General features: G+C 33.4%; 1 protein-coding gene across 2 annotated transcripts in view; it reads left to right on the forward strand.

Annotated features, from left to right (window-relative positions):
- Window positions 1-201: 201 nt before the first annotated feature.
- The window catches only part of TENM2 (teneurin transmembrane protein 2), a 3550639-nt gene continuing 3524587 nt past the window's right edge, over window positions 202-26253 (forward strand). For both annotated transcript variants that reach the window (XM_041750467.1, XM_041750468.1), the window contains exon 1: window positions 202-741. The gene's annotated coding sequence lies outside the window, so the exon portion shown is untranslated. The remainder of the gene's footprint in view (window positions 742-26253) is intronic.

A 26253-nucleotide genomic window follows, 5' to 3' on the forward strand; every position in this document is an offset into this window, starting at 1 on the left:
ACTTCTACCCACAGAAAACAAGGTGCCCTTAAAAGGGTAGCGAAGTCCTGAGCCAAACTTTGCAATGCACGTTCCGACGAGGGAGGGCAAGGCGAGCGCGGGGCGCCTCCTCCCCCGGCTGCCTGGCCGTCTGCGGAGTTGCAGTGCGGAGCATCATTGCGGCGCTTTTTCAGGGAGTGATGTGCTGCGCTGTTTCGGGGCTTTGTCTTTATTCACAACACATTCACGTGTCTCAGCGGGGGGGGGGGGGCAGGGAGGGGGGAGGAACTGCACAGTTGCCTGCCAGCCTGTCCTCTTTGACTGTCTGCCGAATAAGCCGAATTGTAACTCTCCATTAGAGAGTGATAGATACTGAGAGAGGAGGAGAGAGGAGGAGAGGAGAGAGAGACAGGGAGAGAGACAGAGACAGAGACATACGCCAGCACACCGAGATACAGAGGAAGAAAAAACACGCAAAAAGGAGGGGGGGGGGGAGAAAGGATGCTCTCGGCACACTCCTGTGTTAGGTCTCTGTGCAAAGGCGGAAGGCTGCAGGAGCAGCATCAGCAAGCTTTTGGGCAGTGATTCTAACTATTGCCCACCAGCACCGTTGTCAGGACGCCTTTGAAGAGGCAATATATCACTTATACGTAGCACACTCTAGCTCTGCTAAAACTGGGGGTGCAAACAGCCCCCTTGTTTTCTAATTTAGCGACTTGCATCTTTTTGACACTCAACTCTATCAAGACACTGCTACTACAGGTAAGACGCAGTTAAGATTTATCTATTTGTGACATCATTGTAGTTTTACACACTTTAATCATGACGACTTTTAAATACAATGCCTGATTTATGTTGAACTGCTTTGCTTTATTTCTTAATTATTAGTCTCCCTTGGGTAAATAATTTTATGAGAGCTGCAGTTAAACGAGGGAGCCACCAAATCTTTCCTAACAGGAATGTACACAATTGTTTGCATTTCCTCTGAGTTCATAGTTAGGAACTTGATCTCAAACTGTGATCCGAGATGCAATTCATATTGTATATTATTTCTAAATATATCCAATTATTTACTATCATTTGTATAAGTCATTATCCTTCCCTGACTACAGGGCTGTGCTATGGGCATGGTACCCAGTATTTTTTTTTTACTTTTATAGTTTGGGGTAACCAGTGATGAGGCATATAACTTGTAGAGTTTGATCAGATCATTACAATGTGGATTAATTTATTCATTCAGGAGCATGTGCTGGGAGAGTCTTACTAACAAGGTGTTGTCATGAGCAAATATATATATTAATTAAGATAGCAAACACGTAAAATGTTTGTAATATTAAGAGAAAATGCAAGGATGTTGATAAATCATATGTTTATTGATATCATTGAGTCTCAGGTTTGCTTTTTTAATTAAAATTTACCTTTGTCTTTATAACTGTGCTCCATCTTTACCTGTCATTATTTTTTAAAATAAGATTAGCTCTTAGGTGAGGTCACTCAATGTTGCTGACATTACTGAGAAAACTGAAACTACAGAAATATAGTAAGAATGTGTTATGAGTCGGTAGATTATAGGAGTAATATTGTCAACAGGTTTGTAAAATTTTGCTCTGCTGAGTTTTGACAAGAGCATCTTGTAGTGTTAGTCACTTGTAACTTTGATTATATTCTGCTGTCCCATTCAGGGTACCAGGAACTGGGAAGTCTAATTACATTGCTGTATATGATCAGAGGTAAAAGCAGTAGGCAATTTTAATTAGAAAGCCACTTTTTATTTGACATTTTAATTTAAATTAACACCAATTAATATATATATATATGTTTTCTATCATTGTGTGTCTGTAATGTTCTATTAACTCTATTTTATATGAATTTCTCCTAATTGATTTCCTAACCTGGAATACTTAACATGCTAGTATTCTGCAATCATTAGAGTTACACTTGGTAGTTAATGGCTTTAACTCTTACATACAATAAAATGTGTAGCATGAGATTAAAGCAAATCCTAGGGGAGCACATGTTTAGCACTAAAGTATTGTGAAAATAGAAGCATTTGCATGCAAAAATACATAATTCATTGGAAGGCTTGTGATTCTTGTTCCTGTGCCTGACTTATTTCATTTTCCAATTTCACTTACAAAAGGTTTAAATCCATGGGAAGTGTATGTAAAATATTCAATTGACTGAGGATGTGAAAATTAAAGGAGGAAAGAATTATTACTGCAGTGACTTTTTTAGGACTGTTTGGAAGTTGGTAACTGGCATGAATGTAATGAATTCATTTTAGAGTTTCTCCTAAGGTGCACAAAAAATCAAGAGAAGTTGATGTGAAATGTATGTCAATATGAGAAATTTTTCAGAAGAAAAAAGTGAATGCTGAAAGAGTACAGAGGAGGTTTACAGCTTGTAGAGGGTAGAATATTTTCAGTAAATGTAATTGGTTTCTTTTATGAGTGGCAGGGAAAAAGAGGTATCAAGAATACCATTTCTCAGGCATGAATGAAATCCCAATGGCCAAATATCTGATGGAAAAATAACTCTTCTTTTGACTTAGTTACCATATTTGAATATGCAATTACCAAAATTGTATCTTGCCTGAAAGATCTCTTAGAATTATAAAGTGAGAAAAGTTACTTACAAATTATTCAGATTTTTAAAGTTTATTAATGTCCTTTTTTTGACTCATACAGCTTATGTGAGTTTTCTTTTCTCTCTAAGGAATGCATATATACTCAACAAAATGGATTATGTGTGTTTGCCTTGAAAATACAATATTAATTTTTAAATTATTTACTTAAAGTTGTGTAGTCCACTCATCCTTTTTCTTCAAGAAAAAGGCATGTGCTAGATTTTCTTCTTTGATACACTACAAAAACACCATATTTGTATTTAGACATATCAGGGCAATATGCATTATTACATGATTTATATACATTCAGTATCATGCTCACTTTGTCTTCATTTCCCTAAACTCATTAGTGTTTCCAATTATGTAAGAACTTTAAAAAGGTCTAATAAGAGTAAATTCATAATTAACAAGATTTCTAGGACCTTGGAATTTCTAACTATTTCACAGAGAAACTTTATTTTTAACTATAGAGAATATTAATAATACTTCTGAATAATGATCCCAAAGTTGCCCAAAACATTGTCAAGAATATGTTCCTGCTCTCAGTTTCTTTATAGTTTCAACTTTCTAATTGAGAAAGTTTGACAAATTTTGCTTTCAGTACCATTTAAAGTTGAGCTACATCACAAATAGGAAGTTTATTTGGATCTTTAGAAAAATGAGATTAGATGATAGAGTCATTGTATTCTCTGAGACATTTGTTGAATTTCAATGTGGCACAGATCATATTGGCGAAAACAGAACTTGGTTAAGTTAATTTTGAGGCTTTGGCTGACATAATAATAATAGTCAAAAACAAAAGAATTTGTTTTCTTGTTATCTAAGAGGAGTTTATACTGTTATCTGCATGTATATATATATATATATATATATATATATATATATATATATATATATATAGGTACATATATATATATATATATATATATATATTACCTCAGCTTTTTATAACTTGTTGAAATAGATTTTGTCTTCATTGATGTGACATTGGTCTACTGAAATGTTCCTTCCTGATTTCTTCAGGAATTTGTTCTGGGGTATCAAATGAGTCTTTCATTTGATGGACAGTTTCTCTAAAACTACCCCCCCCCCAAAAAAAAAGGAAAGAAAAAAAAGGAGAAACAAAACAAAACAAAACAAAAGCATCATGTAATCCCAAGCCCTTTTTCATGATGACTTTAATATTGAAACATGAATAGAAATAGTTATGACTAAAAAAACCCTGAAGTAACAAGCAAGAATAAATAATGAGAGATCTCCAGCTAGTTTTCTGGTTCAGTTACTTCCCTTAAAGATATTCTTAGACTGTAGTGTAGATCCTGGAAAGCAAAGCTCCTTGCTGATCTCAGTGACATGATAAAATGGCAAGTGGCAGCTTCCTCATGCTACCCATGGGCACAAGTTAATGCTGACCCTTAGGAAGAATTTTTTGGACTGAAATAATTGTTACATTTTTAAGTTATCAAACTGAAAAATATAAGTCTATACAAATAAGTTAAAAATAATCATAATTGTAAATTGTTGATTGGCTATATTGAAGTCACTTGCAGTCTACATTTTAAAGGTTATGTTGTAGAAGGTTTGACATAGTCATAAACTTCCAATGTCAAAAAATCTGATCTCTGTATTCCTTTCACCAAATAACTACTAATAATATTTCTATGCACATATTACACAGTTATCCTTAAAAATACAGTTATAAGTATGTCCTGCTTCAAAGAGGGCTGGTACAGGTATATCTGTTTATTTAGTAAAATGCTAAATTACAAAGATTTTTCCCCAAAAAGCTAGTTAAAACAGTTTTAAAGAATGTGCTTATTTAAATACATTCAAGATCATTAATTTAACCTAAAAATTGTACTATTCACCTCTTTAGAAGCCTGACCACCAGGCAAAGTGAGGTAGATTTACAACCACAATTACATGAGTGTATGCATACACTCACAAATGGAAACAATTCTAATTTTAAAACAAAGTGACTATCAATTTGCTTTCCTACAACTGGGTACATGCAAAATGACAAAACTGTCTGAGTTTATACCATCACTTGTATGTTATATAATGGCACTATGTATATATAACAAGGTAAATGAACTTGGCATATATATAAAAGGTTAAATTGTTAGTTTTGTAGCATATGAAAGTCAGAGATTAAAGAGTTTTTCTTACAGGAACCTTCTTTACCAGATTAAAGGGTTTCTGACATTTAGGAAAGTTCTGTTCAGATTAGCTCCCAGTGTTTTCTTTAATCTGCAAAGCCAAATATTACATGCTTTAAGGTTATTCTTAGAAGGAGGTAGATTCCAATTAATTAGTTTCTGCCGATAGATACATACATTGTAAATATAAACCATAGGGTTCTAATATAAATTAATTCAATTTCTACAAGAGAAGACTGAAATCAATATTCTCTTTTAAGTATTATAAGAAAACATACTACCATTAGGAAATTATTTAATGAAGGCAAACTTCTAGTTGTGATTCAAAGTGGTATTAGCACTTCAAAAGAGAGTATGTGTTACTTAATCTGTGATTAATAAACATAAAATATGACTTGGAGGTGCCCTTGAAAATTGATATTATTCCCAAGGTTCTTTTACTCTTTTAGAATGCAAATAATCATTGATTTTTTATAGAAAATATTTTAAAAATAGATTGTCATATAATTCAATTTATAATTTTTTTAAACCGTATCAGAACACTTATTTGTGTGAAATAGGGGAAGACCTATGATATGACTTTTAGTAAAACTGTTTCAGCTTAAAGTATAATTTTACATCCCTATTTGCTAAAATATATCTGAAATCATATTTCCAGAATACATTTCTTATCATCTGGAACACCTATAAAATATCATCACCATATCTTCTCTTTTTTAAAAGCTAGTCTTGTAAATGATGTTTCATCTCCAGCTGAAAACATGTGGTAAGTCCAGATGTTCAAACACAATCACTCCCCAAAGGCTTACAGTTACAGGTTGATTCAAGTATAGCTATGGATAAATATACACATCAGATCCCTAATTTAAAACTAGAATACAGGCTGTGAAGTGCATAAAAATGGTAAGAGACCACAGTTGGCTGTGTCAATTCCTTGATTAAATGAAAATGCACTTCTGCCCCATCAATGCAGCACATTTGAGAGTAAATAAATTCTTACAAAAGTGTTAATATGCATGTAAACGGATAGATAATAGATATGGCAATATTCTCTGAGTGAGAAACACGATTTACCCACAACCCTATTTTAAATACATTTTGAATGGCATTATTGGTACAATTGGGAAATTCCAGGGTTCAAAAGATTTAAAATGATTCATTTCTCTAGTAATTTACAGTGATTAAGGCATAAAGAAGTTGATTATAAGAATAATAACTTAATTGTTTTGATTTCCTAACAGTTTATTCAAACTTCAAACTAACAAGAAGAAAATCAGAAAGAGAATGCCTTTCCCTAAGGAAAGCTAGCACTTGCTTCCTAAGGATATTTACGATGCTTTGCTGGCTAATTTATCTAGACAGATAAAACAAAAGCAAGTGGTACATGATGGAGCAGTAGTGAAAACAGCAGACAGATTTATGAACCACAGGGCAACCCTCCTGGGACTTCCCCATAATTGAGTTCTTTAAAATTATACATTTCGTTGCTTTATATTTTCCTTTTCTTTCTGTCCTCTTTTTATAGTCACATTCCAAGAGTCCGAATAAGGGTAAGAAAACCCATCTTCAGCTTTTTCTTAGTTCAAAATTTATTATGCATGTTGTAATCAGATCTCCCAAACCACTCAATAACTTTCTTTCTACTCCAAGGGCTGTCACCAAGCCAAAGCTGTAAAGAGGAAATGACCAAGAGAAACTCCACCATCAGTGGTTGGTGCATGGTGTTGGTTTCCACCTGTCTGGGGAAGGAAATAGACTCTGCCTGGATGAAGTCATGTTATCAGAATCAGAGCCTTACACTTTAATTAGGCTCCTGGTTTAAATCCATTTTAGGTCAATCTTTGGCCCACTCTATGTAAATTAATGGAGGGGAAGCTTTACAAAGTTGGGGGAAAATAATCGAGTCTCCTGCAAAACTACATACAAGGATTAGAAGTATGTGGCTAATATAATAGATACACAGTAGTCTACCTTATTTCTAATAGAACGGGGCAAGGGAAAAGAAGGCAAACAGATTTAATTAACTGCTTCCACTTTCTAAACATCAGAGTGAGTGGCCCTTGGTCAAGTTGTAATTAGAGAAATATTTCCTGATCAAAGGAAACTTTCATAATTAGTAATTACTACTACTGCTTCTGATGTTGCTGCTGGTAATACTGATTATTTTACCATATGCTATTCTAGACACTTTATATGCATTATCCAATTACAAAAAAATAGAAATCAAATTAGTATCCCTTTTAAAAATGACAAAATAGGCCCGTTTAAGTTAAATATTTTGCTAAAGAACTTGTTCAGAATTGAAAGGCAGTTCTGTGAGTCTCCCAAAACTTGTAACCACTAGAATTTGATATTTATTATTTTAATCTAGGAATCTGTATACTACTTAGTAGGAGTTAACAAGAGACACAATAGCCATTAGAAAAACAAAGGAAGCAATCATAAAAATATAAAGCTTAAAGGATTTTTAAAATTTGCATCTAGTTAATGAACTTTGATGATCAATCATTGCTAGCAGCTATACTTCTTTTCTTTCTATTTATTTTACAAATCTGCAATATAAACTTCTTGAAAATGATGAAACTGAACCATGTTCAATTTCCTTTCTCATTCCGAGAATTTATGAAGTAGTTTTCAACTAAATTGTCTAAATCATGGACATGTCAAGACATCAGTGTTATATCCTGTCATAAAAATGTGAATAGGTTCTCCTTAGTGCCTCTAGCCAAAAGCAGTGGATCTGCTTGCTGAATTTAAGTCAGGCTGGTTCACTGGCCAAAGAGTTACTATTCCCTCAAACATTCATAAGATTTTGAAATTGGTACTATCTGTGAAATGTAAATTGAAATATTTATTTGTTGCTCTTCTAGTCAATGCCAATCTTTACTTCAGATACTGCCACTTGAATCCCTTTGGAAAGCAAGGACATTGATCACTACAAAGTATTACCTGAATCACCTCAATTCATTTCATGAAATTATATTTTACATTGTAAATGATATAGAATTTACAGATACTATAAACATTTAAACTGCAATGTACACTTCCATTGTAATTATAAATCATAAAGCTTTATAACATTTTTTTCATGAGAGTCTCTGAATGCTTGCCTAATTAGTCCTTTGATTTAAATCTGACAAGCTATAGCCCCTTCTACTTAAAATAACAGAGGTCAAACCTTGCAAGCCTTCATTCTACATAGTCTTTCCCAAGCCTTTAATCTAGAAACATTTGTGGGTGTGGGTGTGGGTGTGGGTGTGGGTGTGGGTGTGTCTGTTTAAATAAATAAGTAGATAGGTGAGCAGATAAACATCTCCACATAGAAACTCTAAGATTTGCTGATTGGCTTGCTCAGAATGAAATGTAAAGGCTATTATAAATATCTACATTTGTCAAAATTCAGAAGACTTATCAATGTCTAGCAAAATTCAAAATATTAAGAGTAAGAATTATAAGAAGTCACAAAGATTTGAAGTAATTCATAATTCCTTAAATTTGCTGAAACTACATTTAGAGAAAATCAATAGGGGCACCTACATGGCTCAGTTGGCTAAGCGTCTGACTCTTGGTTTCAGCTCAGGCTGTGATCTCATGGGTTGTGAGATGGAGCCCCAGGTCAGACTCCATGCTCAGTTAGGAAACTGCTTGATGATTCTTTTCCTCTGTCCTTCCCCCAACTCTATGGTCTGTCTCTCTAAAATAAATAAATACATTTAAACAGTTTTAAAAATTTAAAAAAGAATTACAGCAAATCAATAGTCCAGGACTCTCTTGCACTAAATTGGGTTTAATCCTATCATGTAACAATTGCCTCTATGTTTTATGGATTGTCAAGATTTAATTTTTGATTGCATATTTGGCTTTCTTTCTCTTTTTCAGAGAGAAAACATATAATAGTCCTGCCGTATTTCAATTGTAAGAATTTTTGGATGATATGGAGGTTGGTTGGGTAAATAAATACTTAGCATTTATACTTTTTTTGACAAAACTAGATGGAACATTACTTCCTACCTCTTAGCCTAGGATGATATTTTGATAAGGTTATAATAGCCACAATTCTTAGTTGTCATCATGTTAAGAAACAGGAATCAATTGGTTACCAATAAATTTCCCACACCACAACTGGTGCTTAAGATAAGCATGGAGGCAAATAGCCAGAGCTGTGGGTTCAGCTCAGATTCATTAAGTATGCTGATCAAGAATATACTAATAGCATTTGGCTAAGATACACATCTGCTCATGAATCAGCTGAATATTGGCTTAAAATATTGGTTTGAACTCAATAATAAAATAATAAAATAGTTTTGGATTGTAACCCAAGGTATATTAATTATTCATATTCCACTTATATATATATGATTGATATATATATATATGATTGATAAATATATAAATAGGAAGATAAGCAAATCTCCTATACAGAAGGCTGCCAAATAATTTATGTAAATAGTCTGTCCTGAAGGACAGGAAACATAACTCTCCACTCCTTAAGTGTTGGATGCTCCTACTGACTTCATTCCATAGAGTATCCTCTGGAAGTGGGAGGGGATTTTTATAGTGAAGAAAAATATTAAGCTAACTTGTCCAAATTTCTTGTTTAAATGAAAATGTTTTTTCTGCCCCATCAATGTAGCACTTTTGAGAGAGTCAGTAAATTCTTACAGAAGTATTAATATATATATAATGTAGTATTAAACTACCTTACTACCATACCACCTCAGCCAGGTGGCCAAAGTCAACATCTCTAGCATGTCAAATAAAAACAAATCCAGACTTAGACAAGAAGACTTTATTCAAAAATATTTGTGATAGGGGAGTTGCTCTAATCTTGGAAGTCTGTATGTATCTCAAAACTAAACAGTAAAAGCTTTTCTTCTATATAATAAGAAGGAATAAACACCAAGTAAGAAGTTGGGTGCTATGGGCTGGATTGTATCCACTCCAAATTTAGATGTTGAAGCCCTAACCCTTAGGACCTTAAAAGATAGGGCCTTTAAAGGGGTAATGAAGGTGAAATGATGTCAAATGTGGATGGGCCCTAAAGCAATCTAATGGCATCCTTCTACAAAGAGGAAATTTAGACACAGTAAGAGACAAAGACAATGCACACATGCAGAGGAAAGGTCCTGTGAAGACAGCCATAAGGCTAACTATAAGCTGAGGAAAGAAGCCTCAAAAGGAACCAAACCTGCTACCACCTTGATCTTTGCCGTCTAGCCTTTAGTACTGTGAAAAAACTAATTTCTATAGTTTAAGCCACCCAGCCTGTGGTGTTTTGTTACAGCAGCCCTAGGAAACTAATACATTGGGCAAAGGAGGGAGAAAATGACCAGTGTGATTTGGAGGAAATGTGTCTCACTATATTCAGCCGATTTTTAGGAAAAGCTAATAAGGGGATACATTCTGATTTTTATTGCTTGTTCAGGCTTGGGGGTAAACAAAGTGCAGGGGCCCATGGAGAGGAGAGAAGCCTGACAAAAATCTGGTCAAGACAATGCAGAGGGTAAGAAATGGGCAATTGTGAACTCTTAGTCAAATGGTAAGTTGTGTAGATTGTATGTTCCCTTGATATAATGTGATGAGAATGGCATTTCACCTTTTTTGTCTTCTTTCTAAAACCTATAGCTCCGGCATAATCATGAAAAACAATCAGGTCAAAACTGAGGATATTTGATAAAATACAAATCTGTCAAGGTCATAAAAAATAAGGAAAGTATTAAAAAGTGTCATAATCAAGAGCCTGAGGAGAATGCTTATTTTTTTTTTTTGAAGGGAATGCTTATTAAGTGGAATATGATTACCTGAGATAGGATCCTGGAATTTTTAAAAAGTGACGTTAGGTAAAAACCAAGGAATTCTAAGTAAAGTATGCATGTTAATAGCAATGTATTAATACTTGTTCCTTGACTGTGACAAATGAGCCATAGTAATGTAAGATCTTAGTAATAGGTAAAATTCGGTGTGAAGTATATAATAATTTCATGTACTGTGTTCACAACCTTTCTGTACATCTGAATCTATTTTAAAATAAAAAGTTTACTTAAAACAATGACAAAATAAAAACAAAGAATCTCAATAATAGTCCATTTCAAACAAGATAGCACAAATACATCATTAGCAAGTTTAAATCTGCCTTTAAATATTCTTTTACCTATTATAAATCATGATTTAGCTACCACTTTAGGGGATGATGGTTTTGGCAGAAAGTGAAGTATTTCTGCATTTACTAAATTCTTTGAAGGGAATATTTTGCTTTATGCAAAATGTCAATCAATGCAGAACTTAGAATGCTAACTCATGTACGTTTACTTCTGGAGCATCTTTTCCCCCAAATCTCCAACATAACTTCATTTGGCCTATAGCCAGACCTTCACAGATTTTCTTCAATGACTATGGTTTTCAGGGTCATTTTTGACAGAGGCCCTTATTGCCCTCAAGGCTAAGCCTCCCTCCATGTCTACCTTACTAGTTATCTGTTACTCTATTAATTAAAAAAAATATTTTTGCACTCTTATAATACATATAGCACTGAATGCAATCCATCTGATAATGGATTTTTTTTTTTTCCAGGAGTAACAAGAACAAAGTCTAATCCATTTAACTACTCTTCTTGTACTCAAATAAAAAGTAACTTTTTTCCTGCCTCTGGTACCATTCCCTACATGTGCAGAGAAACAAATGCTACTTTGTTTCTAAGTGTCAGGAAGCATTGTCTCATTACAGTATCTCCATTGATCAAAATTTTTTTATGAACCGTTGTCAAATCAGAGCTAACTCCCACTTAAGAAATCACCCTGCAAGGATACTGCAGAAATAGCTTTTGTGCCCATAGACTTGAAAATTTTATCACACTCTTCAGTTGGCATTTGTATTTAATTGTATCTTGCTTTGAATTTTTAAAAAAATCATTTCTGTTTTTTAAAGATAATCAAAAAGGGAAATAAGAAGAGCTGACTGGACAAAGATACCCATTTGATTTTACTGGCTATTTGTCATTTTGCTGCTCACTTCATAATTAAAATCTGATTGCTATTAGGACAAAAATATCTCCCAAGAATAATAATATATATATATTAAAGATTTTATTTACCTATTCATGAGAGACACACGCAGAGAGAGAGACACAAACAGGGGGAGGGAGAAATAGGCTCCATGCAGGGAGCCTGATATGGGACTCGATCCCGGGATCAGGCCCTGAGCCACAGGCAGAGACACTCAACCACTGAGCCACCTAGGTGTCCCAGTGATACTATTTTTTGACGGATTTGTTTATTCTTTGAAAGAATGGGTTCATGCTGGCAAGTTTGAATTATTGCAGGTATAGAATTTTATTTTTCCTAGGTTCAGTAATTTAATATGATTAGCCTTTTGGAAAATGAATATAATATTTCAGTAGCTCAAAAACATGATCTGTATGTATGTATTACATTTACAGTTTAATTAGGAAACTAATGAGGTGCAATTGGCAATCTGATTGGTGAGGAACTGGTAGAGTAAATTTCTATTAGCAGACTTGAGTATTTCTCTTCCAGCTCTGCATTTACCCAACCTCAGAATATAGGAATTATTACATTGGACACCTGCCATCCTGGTCTTTGGAAGCCATCCTTCTGTAAACCACCGAATTAATAATAGCTCAGAGTAAGGGAATACTGGAAGATTCAACTACTTGTGAATTTGCCTTAAAAGAGAAAACTATGGAATAGATTATATATGGCTATTAATTAGATATAACTGAACTAATTAACATAAGTAAAGCTCAATGTACAGAAGAAGCTATTTAGCTAGTACTTATATTTTTTTTAATTTAATTTAATTTATTTATGATAGGCACACAGTGAGAGAGAGAGAGAGGCAGAGACATAGGCAGAGGGAGAAGCAGGCTCCATGCACCGGGAGCCTGACGTGGGATTCGATCCCGAGTCTCCAGGATCGCGCCCTGGGCCAAAGGCAGGCGCCAAACCGCTGCGCCACCCAGGGATCCCAGTACTTATATTTTTATAAAGGTGAGCATTATGTACATACACATATTTGTAATATAGTCTTCAGTATTGCTGGTGAATGGAAGAGATTCTCATTTTCAGTGTCATTAACCTTGCTTTGGATATCAGAAATATTTGTCACCTTTCTATGCAATAGAAACTCCAACACATACAACACACACATGCACACATATACTTACCATGAGTGCATGTCTCATGATTTATAACAAATTCATACTTTAAAGCATTTTCCACACTTACCTTCCAACTATCTGAGTCTTGCAGTCACAAACACCATAAATTCTAATGATAATCCTATCAGATACAGAGCTTGAATTGAGAGTGAATCAACAATCTCATTGGCTGTTGTGAATGAAACCAACATTCCATTGTTAGATTTCATTTCTGTATCACTTAACCATTATTTATAAAACATCAGATTTTAGATCTAGTCAATAAAAGACTTAAAACAGATTTCTATTTCTTGTTGTAAGCCAGCAGATTTGTTTAGATAGTAAAGCTTGAATCCGAAATAATAGTAAATGTACCAATATTTACTAATGAAATAAGTAATGACAAAACAATATTAATAATACAGCTTTTTTGTTTTACCCAGACACTGTGTAAGGCTGTTTACTGTTATTATTAGTTTATCCTCTTAAAAATCCTATAAGTTATCGTTGTTGCAATTTTTAGTGATGAAGATTAGAGACCAAGAAGTTTCATCATTTGCCTAAAGATACAAGGATAGTGGATACTGAGATTGAATTTGCACTTACCCATGCCATTTATTATTTTTGCTGGACTACAATTTAACTACCTGTGAATGAGCAATATTTTCCATGGAAAAGACAGAAGGATGAAAAGGGTGTGAAAATTAATTTGAAGTGAAATGAAATTCATTATTAAAGAACAATGTTGGTTCATAATTTCTCCTCTACAATGTAACTCAATACTGCAGTTATTCCATAATAAACTGTTTTCCCAAAATGACTACTGCTATAGAAAAAGAAGGACATCTCACTTTTTTAAAAAGTCGATAGGTAAAATTAAAGTTTTATTAGAAAAAAATCATTTTTTCCTACTTGGTGCTATATATTATATATATAATTATATATTACATCTATTATGTACATTAGTAGTAGAATTCTTTTTGTGTAGTAGTAGTTGCTTAGATCACTAACTGCTTGAGATGGGGGCAGGCAAATTAGAAGAGGAAGTAACAGAGGAGTTCAATTAAAGGTAAATTGAGCCTACTGAAGATCAATCCAAAATGAAGACTAAGAGCTCTGAGTAGATAATGTAAATCAATAGAAAATATGATCGGACTGCAAAAAGGTGTGATTTTTCAAGCTGCTTTTTAGGAAACTATCTATTGTGTAAATTAATATCCCTGAATTTATTTTTAAGAAGTTTGCAGGGGGCATATTCTTGAGCTCCTCTAGTCACCGTGCCAATTTCTATCCTATATGTTCCTAACATCATCTTGTATAAACTTTCATTCCACATTCTAGATTTCAACAAACATTTGAGCACCTATATGGGCAAAGTAAAATGCTCAGTGTTGATGATACAGTAGTAGACAATCTAGCACGGTGACTGTTAGCTTACAGCCTGCAGTCATACATAACCCAGTGTTGAGTGAATGATTAGAAACCCCAAAACAGATTGTTAACATACCAAATACTACTACAGCTCAAATACTAGGCACTAGAGAAGTCTTGCCTTACCTAATCATGGAGTATTATGAATTTAAATTATACCACAGCTATAACCTAAAATATGATAGAGATGAAACTACTCCTCATCTTAAATCCATACTTGGCCTCTTTATAGAAATTCATTTCAGACATGATAGGTGCTATTTAAGAAAGTTATCTCTTAAAACCATGTTTAGAAAATGGGCTTTGGGTTCTGGGTTTTGTATACTTTAGTTTTTTCCAGCTGTGTGTTACATTGGACTGGCTTTTGTTTTTCCTTCTTTAAAATAAAAGTAATAATTGTGCTTATCTTATAATTTGGGATAAGAATTGAATGAGTGTATGTGAAATACTTGCAGCACACATAAATGTCAGTAAGAATTATTATTAGGCTGTATCTCCATAATGTGACTAGTTTATGATGTTTAGTTGAATAAACTGTCTAGTTATTAGGTCAATAATTCATGAAGACATAAGAGAGGGTCTCAAACATATGAGACTTACACAGACACTACACAGATTAATTTTATTTTAAATGCAGAACCTTAAAATTACTAAATGAACTAAAATTCACAAGACTTCAATCTTTGATAATCCTCAGAGAAACTGAGATCACCTTATGTTTCATTAGTAAAACAAAACTTTCATATTTCTGTCTTGAAAAGCATTGTAGAGGGCATTTTGTCATTGTTATTTAATATGGTTCTTGGAAAATGAAACATCCATCATCTCCTTTTGACTACAGTTAAAGCCTTAAATGAAAACATGTGGATATATGAACATATGTCTGTTAAAAAATATCAGGATCCTAAGTTATATTCTAAATAACTGAATGGAAATACTTTAAGTAGTGTAAATATGCAAGAGTATATCAGTTTTCTTCCATTTAATGTCTCTTTTCACACACTATGGATTTTATAGCTCCAGAAAAATATATGCATTTCCATGATGATATATGCTATTCAATATATGCTGGATTTCAGAAAAGAATGTGAATTAGAAATATTCTTCTAGCAAGGCATCTTAACCTGGGGAGCAGATTATTGATCTAGGTTCTATCAATGGATGGATCAGTGTCTGTGCACTATTATAAATTATATTAATACCTGATGGATGTGCACATATTTACATTTGTACTTTTCAGTTTTCATCAAATTATAATACAGCATGACTTTGGATCTTTAAGAACAACTGTCATAGAAGACATTTTCACAATTGCATCCAACTAAATGAGATTGTTTGCTATAATGCTTTTTCTTTTGCCTTTATTTCTTCAGATCCATGATATTCTTCATCAATCTCTTTCAAATTCAGAGCTTCAAGATCATTTCACTGTAAAGAATTTATAAATATCTCTTTCAAGTCCCAAGTTTTCTCTCAAGCATCATCGAGTGGATAACCATCACCAGCTGGATTATACCCAATTGTTCTAACATTCAATAGCACATTTTCTCTTTCAAACATGCATTCTTCATTCTCATTAAAGGGAAAAAAAATCCTAAATAGTTTAGTGTTTTTCACACTATTATTGAAATAACTAGTCTTTAGTTGTGATTATTCATTTATCTCATAATAAAGTGGGATAGTGGCATAGAGATGAAATTTTGTTGACAATACTGAAAACAAGTGCTTGAAGTAGATTCATCATGATGAGGGCTAAACTAAGACAAATTTCTATTTTGTGGTTGGATACTTTTTAAACAAGAGAAATATGCATTTGTCACACATATTTTTAAAGAATTCAAGCAACACAGGGATGAGTGAGGAGCAAACAGAATAGTTTATTTGAGTGAAATAGTTATTAGTTAATATACTAGTCTGGATGTGCTGTATCAGTTAGCTATCGCTGCATAGTAAACCATTCAAAATTTAATGTTTTTTTTTTTTCCCCCTCACAAGTCTATTAATTGGTTGGCTGTTTTGGCTGATTTGTTCGAGTTGGCAGGGAAACTTGGGTTTGCATGTACATATCTGGTCACCTAGTCAGTCAGCCAGGAGTTGATTGGTCTAGGATGGCGCTGGTTGGGATATGTCAGTTCTTCTGCACATGATTTTCAGTCCTGTAGCAGTGTAATCCAGACATGCTCACATGCCAATAGCAAATATACAAAAGAAATATAAATGTGTAGGTTTATTGTGAAGCCACTGCCAGAGTCAGATTTTTTATTGCTCAGTTGACCAGAATAATGAACACAGTCAACTCAGATTCTATGTGGTAGGGCTCAAACAAAAACCAAGATTGCATAGAGGGCATTGGTTGGAGCCATCAGTGTAGTTAATATACCATAACTCAAGTTTATGCTACTATTGGGGCAAATGACTCCAAATCTCAGAGAATTGACACATGTGACTGTGGTTTATCTTTCTGCTATCATAATCACTCATGAATACAACCTGATAGAGGCTCTATCTCTATTCCAGATGATGTGCAACATTGATTGAAAAAAATCTAAATCCCCACTATTATGGGACTGGTTAACTGAATTATGATCTATTTTGTCAAATAATATGTAACTGCAAAATTAATTGGGAAAATGTGTTGATATGCATATATAAGCATTTCAGAAATATATATATAAAAGGATGAAGAATATGTTAGGGCTGGCATAAGAAAAGGGAGGAAAAAGAATAAACGCACATACACATACATGTGCATAGAGGCTCTTGGATCTTCATGAGTCTCCTAGAAGTATAAACAAAAAAGGAAAAATAATGGTATAGGAATAAGTTGCAAGAAAACCAGGAGTCAAAGGGAGTCTTTTCAAAGAATGTCTTTTTCTGCTTTTTAAAAAGTTTTTATTTTTCATTCTAATTAACAGACTATATTATATTAGTTTCAGGTGTACAACATAGTGATTCAGCACTTCCATATATCACCCAGTGCTCATCACAAGTGCACTCCTTACCCCTCATCACCTATTTATACATTTTAAAAAAGATTTCATTGTTTACTTGAGAGAGAGAGAGAGAGAGAGAGAGAGCACTAGTGAGAGGAGGGACAGAGGGAGAGGGAGAAGGAGACTCCCCGCTGAGCTGGGAGCCCAACATGGGACTAGCCCAGGACCCTGGGATCTTGACCTGAGCCGAAGGCAAGGTTAACTTACTGAGGCACCCAGGTGTCCCCATCACCTATTTAACCCATCCTCCCACCATCTTTTTATGTTTTTTGAAGTTTGAACCACGTAGCTTTATTAATTATTGATAGGTAAACAAAAATATCATAAAAAGGAAAAACAAAGGAGCGTGGATGGCTGCCAGATATCTGTATTCTAATCCTGACCTACCTTTTACTGATGAGAATTCAGTTAATTTACATAACTTCTGTAAACTAGGGTTTTCACCTGTAAAAGTAAGGAATAACAATACCTCCCCCAAATAATTGCTATGCAATTTAAATGGAAGAATCCATGTAATGCACTTAGCTGGTATTTGACACAAAGTAGCTGCTTAATGAGTTTAAATTTTTGCTGCCATTATTGTTCATTTCATCATTTAATCAAAAGAAATCAATTGCAAGATAGCTAAGGTACAAGTTAACTTGGATTTCCACTGAGAAAGCATTTCTGGTAGAAAACACTAGAAAGGTCTTTCTTTTACTTGTAATATAACCTTTGCTCTCTTTCTGATATCTGCCTAAATTATTATTGAGAGATTAAAATCAACTATCAAAACATGGCACATAAATAGAGTAACCATATTCTTTAATATCATACTAGAATTTCTGGTTACCCCTTCTTTATGTTAGTTACATGAGACAAATGAATTTGAGAATTTGTGTAGAAATTTAGTGGGTTGATATTAGATTTTCTAGTGGTGGAAATTTGGACTTTTTTTTGCTTTTTTTTGTTTTTTTTTGGATCTTGGTAGTTTCAGGTGTTTTAAGAGTTAGAAAATATGGTACACTTTGCTGAAGAGAAGTGTTTAACTTTTTATATAAACAGATACATTGGCATTTCATTTTAAAACTTGTGCTTTGGGGATTAATTTAATAGTCTGGGAAGTTTTTTTGTTGTTGTTTATCTGCTTTTGACAATAGAAGCATCTTTCCCCTCAGTCAAAAAATTGAACATAGACAGAGTATTAAATGACATCAAGAAAATAACGTTAATTTTGTTAAGTCATTGTGAATATCTGACAAAATACTGATAATTTTAGAGATATGTACTAAAGTTTTAATGAAGAAGAACAGTTGAGTAGGGTGGCTTATACTGTATTACTGTATAGATTCAGCCACAAAAAAAACCCAGAAAATTATGTGTGGTAAATTATTGATAATTGTTGAATCTGAGTGATATATTTTGTAATTTTAAGTATATTTAAAATTGTTCATTATGGTGTTTTAAAAATCTAGACAAATTTTGTACTCCTATCACTTTCCCTGAATCATTCTCATCTGGCCTTCCAAAAACCCAACCTTGAACATTGATCCAGTGTTTTAGGGGTGTGATTTATGCAAGAAAGCCATCCTCTGAGCCCCAATGATAGGAATCCCCCAAAAGGAAAAGCTTTTGGTTCCCAACATATTCTTCTTTCATGTTGAACTTCCATGTTTTACAAAGGACAGCTCTGGGTCAGATCATATTTATTCTGGCTCTTTTCTGGCTAGAGTAAATACTGACTTAAGAGAAGGATGGAAGTAATTAACCAGTACTTGCAGCCTAAGACACTTCATGCCTAAGCACCCCTAGTCTCCTTGTTATTTATCTTGTTAAGAGTAAAATGAAGATGGGTGTAAATAAGGAAAAGAGTTTTACACTTACTCTTTAAAAATGAAGAGAATGCCATGTAAACCATAAACTAGGAAACTTCAATAAATAACCAGTGGTGCATAGCTGTCAAGGAAGAATTCATTCCTTATTAATCACAAACTGGATTTTATAATGGTTTATACATGTTTCAAAGTCCTATTTTTCCAACCCCCAAATGAGCAGTGTTTTTTCCTAATTAAATTGGATTTCTTCCAGTATGCCTCAGAATACTCACCAAGATTTATTCTTATTTTTATCCATGTGGCAAAAGTAATATAAATAGCAGGCATAAAGATTTTCCTTCAGCCATACTTAAAATTTTAACTGAAAAATTCCTCCCTATATTAGTGTATTCTAGCCACTTGACAAGATAATGCTCCTCTGATATTGTATATCTGATCTAACCTTTTGTCTTTGTCAGGAAAGGAAAGATTTTTCATAGAGATATCTGAGTTTAAAAGAATGCAGTTTGTCTCTTTAATAGTCAGGTCAGGGAGTTGTGGCATGGTATGTGCTATATTTTGGCATAGGCACATATGTCACTTAAAATGAAGTGGTTCATTTATAAAGTAATAAGTACACTAGCTAAATTCATGTTCCTATATGAGAACAGAGAAGTCAGATAAAGGTTTTAATTAAAAAAAAAAATCTTGACTTACAATGTTGCTGGGTTTTTGACAGCCTTATTTTGATTTGATTGGCTAGCTTTCATTAGTTACAGGAAGCATTAAAGCCCTTCTGGAATTTAATTTCATCAGTGATAGAATCAGCTGTTGTTTGTCCTTAAGCATGTTTCACTTGTTCTTCTGATTGGTAATAATACTTAATATTCTATTACTAAAATCTTCATTTAATAGGAAACTAACTAGTTATAACTTCAAGCCATAACTTAAACTCTTACAAGTTGAAGAGAAACACTTTTTTTTTTTTTTTAATTTAGGGCTTCTAAGTAAAAGATAATAAATGCCCTTTAAAACTCAGTGAGAATTAATGAAACCTATACTCTTAAGGAAATGAATTTTCCTAAAGAACAAAAATTAAACGTTTATTATTTTTGTGGGACAATATTATCCTTCCTTTTCTGATTTATCTTCAGTTAACATCAAAATATCCTTATGTTTGTCTTATTTACTTATCAACAACATAAAAATAAAGCAAAATATTGTGCTTCAGTAACATAATATTATATGAGTAAAGTTATTAGTATTTAAAGTATTTTCCTTAAGCTATTCATCTAAGAGAGTATGGTTCATATTATATCTTTAGACTAGCGTATCATTTACTTTTAAAGCAATTAGTCATTTTACAGCTGTCATTGAAAATTAAGGCACTTTTCTTTTTAACAAGCAGAAACATGACTGACATGGCATATATCCTTTATTGTAGAAAATGTCTACATAATTGTTTGGCACATAAACATACATCAATCACCAGTAGCTATACTGTGTTGCACACCTGGGTGGGTAATAATAAATGGGACTCCAGAAATTCTTGCTTGCATTGTTATACTTTATTTTAAAATGATTATTATTGCACTATATGTTCTTTCAAAGCTATTCTACTTCCTTTCCCTTTAATTTTATTGTCATGAAGGTTAAAGCTTTAGAGCTACAAAAAAGTGATTCTATTATGCAAGAAAAAATATTAATTTTATTATTCTTTATATGAGGTAGTCATTTAGCAATTTTGAGCTATTTTGCCCATTAAAAGCATTTTTGGGGTCTATGTTAACAGATTAAATATTATTAAAGATAAATCACCACAATTGAGTAAAATGAAGTAATACTTATGAAAACAGATTGTCTAAAATCAGAGTTAGATGATCATATAATCAGCTTTGGAACACATATCATCTTGTAATGTTTTAAGTTCTGAGATACAAATTTTGGGAATCTCTTTATAATCACAAATTCCTGTGCTAACTTAGAATGGTAGGAGAAAGTTGTTGGTATTCTAGGTAAATAGGACATTGGTATTCTAGGTAAATAGGACAATGCTCCTGTGAATAATTATACCATGTATGATTACTATTCATGTCACAAGTTTAGAGAATAATACAGTCTTAGGAAATAGTAGAGACCTTATGGATCATCTAATGTGCAATTACTGTTTTGTTAACTTGACCTACTTTAAAGTATCCTCAGTGGTCTGCCAGCCAGAGATACAACACCTAAGGTGGTAAGTCTGTGTCTTCTGAGGGGGCACAGTTGATCATTGTTAGCTCAGGTTCCTAGAAGCATCTTCCCTATGGCAGTCAAAATTTTTTCTTCTTCTGGCCTCAACATAGTGGTCCTTTCCGCTTATCTCCCTTCAGACTACTGCCTAATCCTTCACATGGCAGGACTTCCTGTGTGCTATCTCATTTATTCTCCCCACCATTCTGGGAGGGTGGTATGAATGTCACCAACCTCTGGCTGAGGATTTGGAGAAGCAGAGATATCTAATTAATGAATCAAGCAAGCCACATAGCTGGAATTATACTTCAATTAGTTTAATTTTGATCTAATCTTCTTATCAAGACATTTGCATTTTTCCTTTTTATTAACTTGAATAGAGCCAACAAGTCCCAAGTGAGATTCTTTATTTAGGGTTAATTAATTTTTATGGCATAGTTTTGGTTTTCTTGCCACTCTGGCTAAGTTCGTCCGAACAGTTTCTGTTGGTCTCTTAATTTGTATTTCTTTATTTCCTCCTTTCATTCTTCTTTCCAAACTTTCCTATATATATTGGTGAAGCACCTACTTCTTGCTAGGCCCGAGGCATAAAATTGTGGATAAGACTGACACGGCCCATGCTTTTATGGAGCTTACAACCTAGTGGAAAAAGTAAGTTTTTTTTTTCTTTCATTTTTTTTTTTTTTTAATTGTCGTTATAAGGGTAGTGAAGAAAACATACTCAACACCAGGAATAATGGGAAGTTTGTACATTTGGGTAAAGGAGTAGAAGACTTTATTGAGGGATCCCTGGGTGGCGCAGTGGTTTGGCGCTTGCCTTTGGCCCAGGGCGCGATCCTGGAGACCCAGGATCGAATCCCACATCAGGCTCCCAGTGCATGGAGCCTGCTTCTCCCTCTGCCTATGTCTCTGCCTCTCTCTCTCTCTCTCTGTGACTATCATAAATAAATAAAAATTAAAAAAAAAAGACTTTATTGAATAAGTGACATTTCTTCATTCTTCAGCTTTAATTTAAAATTTCAATGATATCCTTAACATCTCTCTTTAAAAAAATCTTCTTTAGGATAATTTTTCCCAGTTACCAGTCCTCCTTCTCTATGTCTCCATTTCTGTATCTAATTATGTTGCAGCTGAATTAGGTTGGGCTTAATGCATTGTTTACATTCATAGCAACCACTTATAAGTGCCATGGCTTTGACAAAATACATTGAAGCTAAATTTTGGCTTTTGCTGTTCCATTAGATTGCAAGCTTTATGAGGAGGCCCTGCTTATTCATATTTATAAATGCAAGTTTTGGTATGGTGCTCAGTATATGGTGCTCAATAAACGTGTTCTTGAATTAAAATAGTCAATTTAAGTAAGGTCCTTCAAACATATCCAAACAAACTATCTTTCTTCTGTATTTTGCCATCCTTTTATTCATTTATTTAGTCAACACTTACCATTTAATATAAGCCAAGTACAATCGTAGGCACTGAACAAGATTATTAAAACCCTTACCATCACTAAACTTACTTATTTTCTGGATCTGTCAGTCTATAAACATTGGAAACTCATCACTGGCTAATCGTATTTTAGAATTTAATCTCATTGTCATCATATTACTTTATAATAACTAAAGTACATTGATTAACATTTTACAATTCTTAATTTTGTCCTGGATTTCCATTAGGAAACTTAAATATAGATTATGAATATAAATAGTGAGAGTTGGAGAAATAAGGAATGTGAAAGAGAGGTAGAGAGTAAGTTTGAAGGTTAAAAGAGAAATATATCATACACACATTATACACAAAACAGCTGTACTATATCAATTTCCTTTTGATTGTCTTTACTATAAGGTTGACTTTTATGGTTATAAATATACAGAATAACTAAGAAATAGAAACTTGTATTATTTGTTATGAAGTCTCCCCAAAGCTGCACTAGTGTTCCCTGTCAAAACTGCGTCTAAGTTTTACCCTGCTAAGAATATGATTTTGTTCTCCTTAAGTATTCCCCACCACCAATGCACATGCTAAACATAACTTTGGAAAATGAATCAAGGAGACTTCTAATGTAGGATTTTAATCAATGGCCACCTCATTAATAAAATATCATGGTAATAGTTAGCAATATCAGTCTGCCTGGTGCTGCAGACTTGGTATCCAAATCACTATGTTTGGGTTTTATACATTTATATAACTTGCCCCTTCCTGGTATATCCTTTGCAACAAACTGTTTCCTCCTCCTCAAATCCCACTTTTAAAATAAATATCCCATGGAGTGGATAGCATCAAATATTAGAAAAAAATGGCACAATAAATGTTAGCCTTTTTCTTTTCTCTCTATAGCTCTTTATTACTAAGATAGTAAAACTAGTGGGATGGGCTAAATAGGTAGTTAGACTACTGGAAACAAGTGTTCCCCGTGGAGGGAAACAACTCCTTCCATGGGAGTTTTATTTATGAGAAGTGAAAACCGAAACTTTTCTAGCCAGTAGTTGGGGCTTCCATTCCATGCAGAACAAATAATCCTTTATTCAAAAAATGAGCTTCTTCTTATTGTGTTTAATGGAAAAGCTATATTATAACATTCTATATTCTGAAATATTTACTAGAAGACACAGGATTTAAGTGAATAAAATGGATTCCCTAAGAACAGAATAATAGAATATTCTAACAGAAATAAGCATTTTGTTGGTTTGCCTTATTTTTTGTTTTTTTTTTTTGTGTGTGTGTATTTGACAAAAAATTTTAAATTATTATCTAAGTAATAATGGCCAGGGATGTTTCATGTGATTAATTGGTAAAATATTCAATACTAGAGAACATAGTTAATGAAATATTTTTGTGAGCAAGACACTGTGGTAAAGTTTAATATGTATAAATTAAATCTTCTACTTGGAAATACACTAATAAAAGCAGTGAATTAAACATTAGGACCAAGAGATTTGGGCTTATTAATGTGGTATAACTCTATTTAGCAAACCTTAATTTGCTGAACACTGATACTACTGGTAAAATTAATAAGTGGAAACAGTATATCCAACAAAATCCAAATTTATAAAATATTAAACTTCAAAATTTAATAAAGATATAATGCAATATTAAAAGTTGGAAGGAAAAGAAACTGAATAATTTTAAATAGGTGTCATGGCATTACTTCTACATGAGCTATAGGAAAACATGTTAGCAATGTTAAATTGTCATTCATTGAAGGCTATGCTATAGTTCAAGAATGAGTTCTCAGAGAGCGACATATATCATTTATCTCTCAAAATTTTGAGATTTCAGATATTGCATTTCAAATCTGTCTAGAAACAAGCCATATACTAGTACTAACAACTAAATGAATAGTTTTACAATATATTGAAGACATAAGAGTGATAAGTGTGTTGTTTTCCTTCCTTGCTATCTAGTCAACACAATTCTTTCTTACACTAGAGAATTTAATAAAGTGTGCAATAGAATATTGAATGCCTTTTAAATGTCAGACAGTATTCTATATGATGGGGATACAAAGGTGATGGAGACATCTATGTATTCAGCCATTTGGCACACGTGTTTAAAGGAGACCGATAAAGAACAATTCAATAAATAAAGTAATAGGTGATATAAGAATAAAATTTAAAATGTTTTGACAAACGATAGAGTGTTCATGGTAGAGGGGGACCTGTATGAGTTCAATCAGGTAATTTTACTGTGACCTGTGTAGCTCTGTGTGTATATATATATGTGTGTGTGTGTGTATAAAATATACAGAATTACATATACATATATGTAAATATATATATGACATATTGTAAAAAATAAACCCTCAGAAGTCCAATAATTCTGGGGGAAAATGTACTTAAAATGAATATTCTTATACAAATTAATGCATACATTTGTTTTCCAGAATGACTCCTTGGCACTCCTTTTTAGGAACCCACTCACAAACATTTGTTATTTTTCATAAAAACATTGTCCACTGGATTCTAAACAGACTGAGGAAATGTTATATGTTTTTTAAATTTTCAAGCCATAAAGCAACTATGCTATTTTGTTTGCTTTTTGTTGTTAAGAGAGAATGACTTTAGTTTTAGAAATATTAAGTTTGGAGTAAGAAGAGGTCATTCAAGAAAGTTGAAGAGGGGCAAGACCAGGCAAACAGGACCAGATAAGGATTCTACAGTTGAAGGTTTAATTTTTAATTTTGGAAGTTATCTGTGTGCATGTGTGTGTGTGTGTGTGTGTGTGTGTGTGTGAATTCTAAAAAAAAAAAAGGGACTCAGTTTTGTGTAATTATTGAAAAGGGGAATCTGAGGCAGACAGGTGTGAAATTTCAGAGGAATCAGTGGTGAATAAAAAGACATGGTTATGGAAATAACTTTTCAGAGAAGCCTAGTGGTTGAGACCAGGATTCCAGGGTTGGAAAGGCATAACTTACCATGGTGCATCGGTTTTGGACACATATTTTTAAACATTTTTAACATCACTGACATTGGATACACCATAAAATTGATACTCTATTGTCATTATAGTAGATTATTATTTTTTAATATTCATTTATTTATTTTAGAGAGAGAGCACATGAGCAAGGAGAGAGGTAGAAGGTGAGGGAGAGAAAGAGAGAGAGAGAAGCAGACTCCCTGGTGATCAAAAAGCCCGACGAGGGGCCATCTCATGACCCTGAAATCATAATCTGAGCCAGAATCAAGCGTAGGACACTTAACTGACTGAGCCACCCAGGTGCCCCGTAATAGATTACTTTTTTTAATAGATTAATTTTTAATGAAATATAAAATGACAGTGGTCTCATATTGATGGTCTTTTTAAATTTGATTAAATAGGTCTTCACTTCCTAGTTGAGAAGTATACCACTTTGGAAAGCTTTGGGCAAGATAATTAGCCTTCAAGGACC

The sequence above is a fragment of the Vulpes lagopus genome, chromosome 3, assembly GCF_018345385.1.
Source record: "Vulpes lagopus strain Blue_001 chromosome 3, ASM1834538v1, whole genome shotgun sequence".
Lineage (NCBI taxonomy): Eukaryota > Metazoa > Chordata > Mammalia > Carnivora > Canidae > Vulpes > Vulpes lagopus.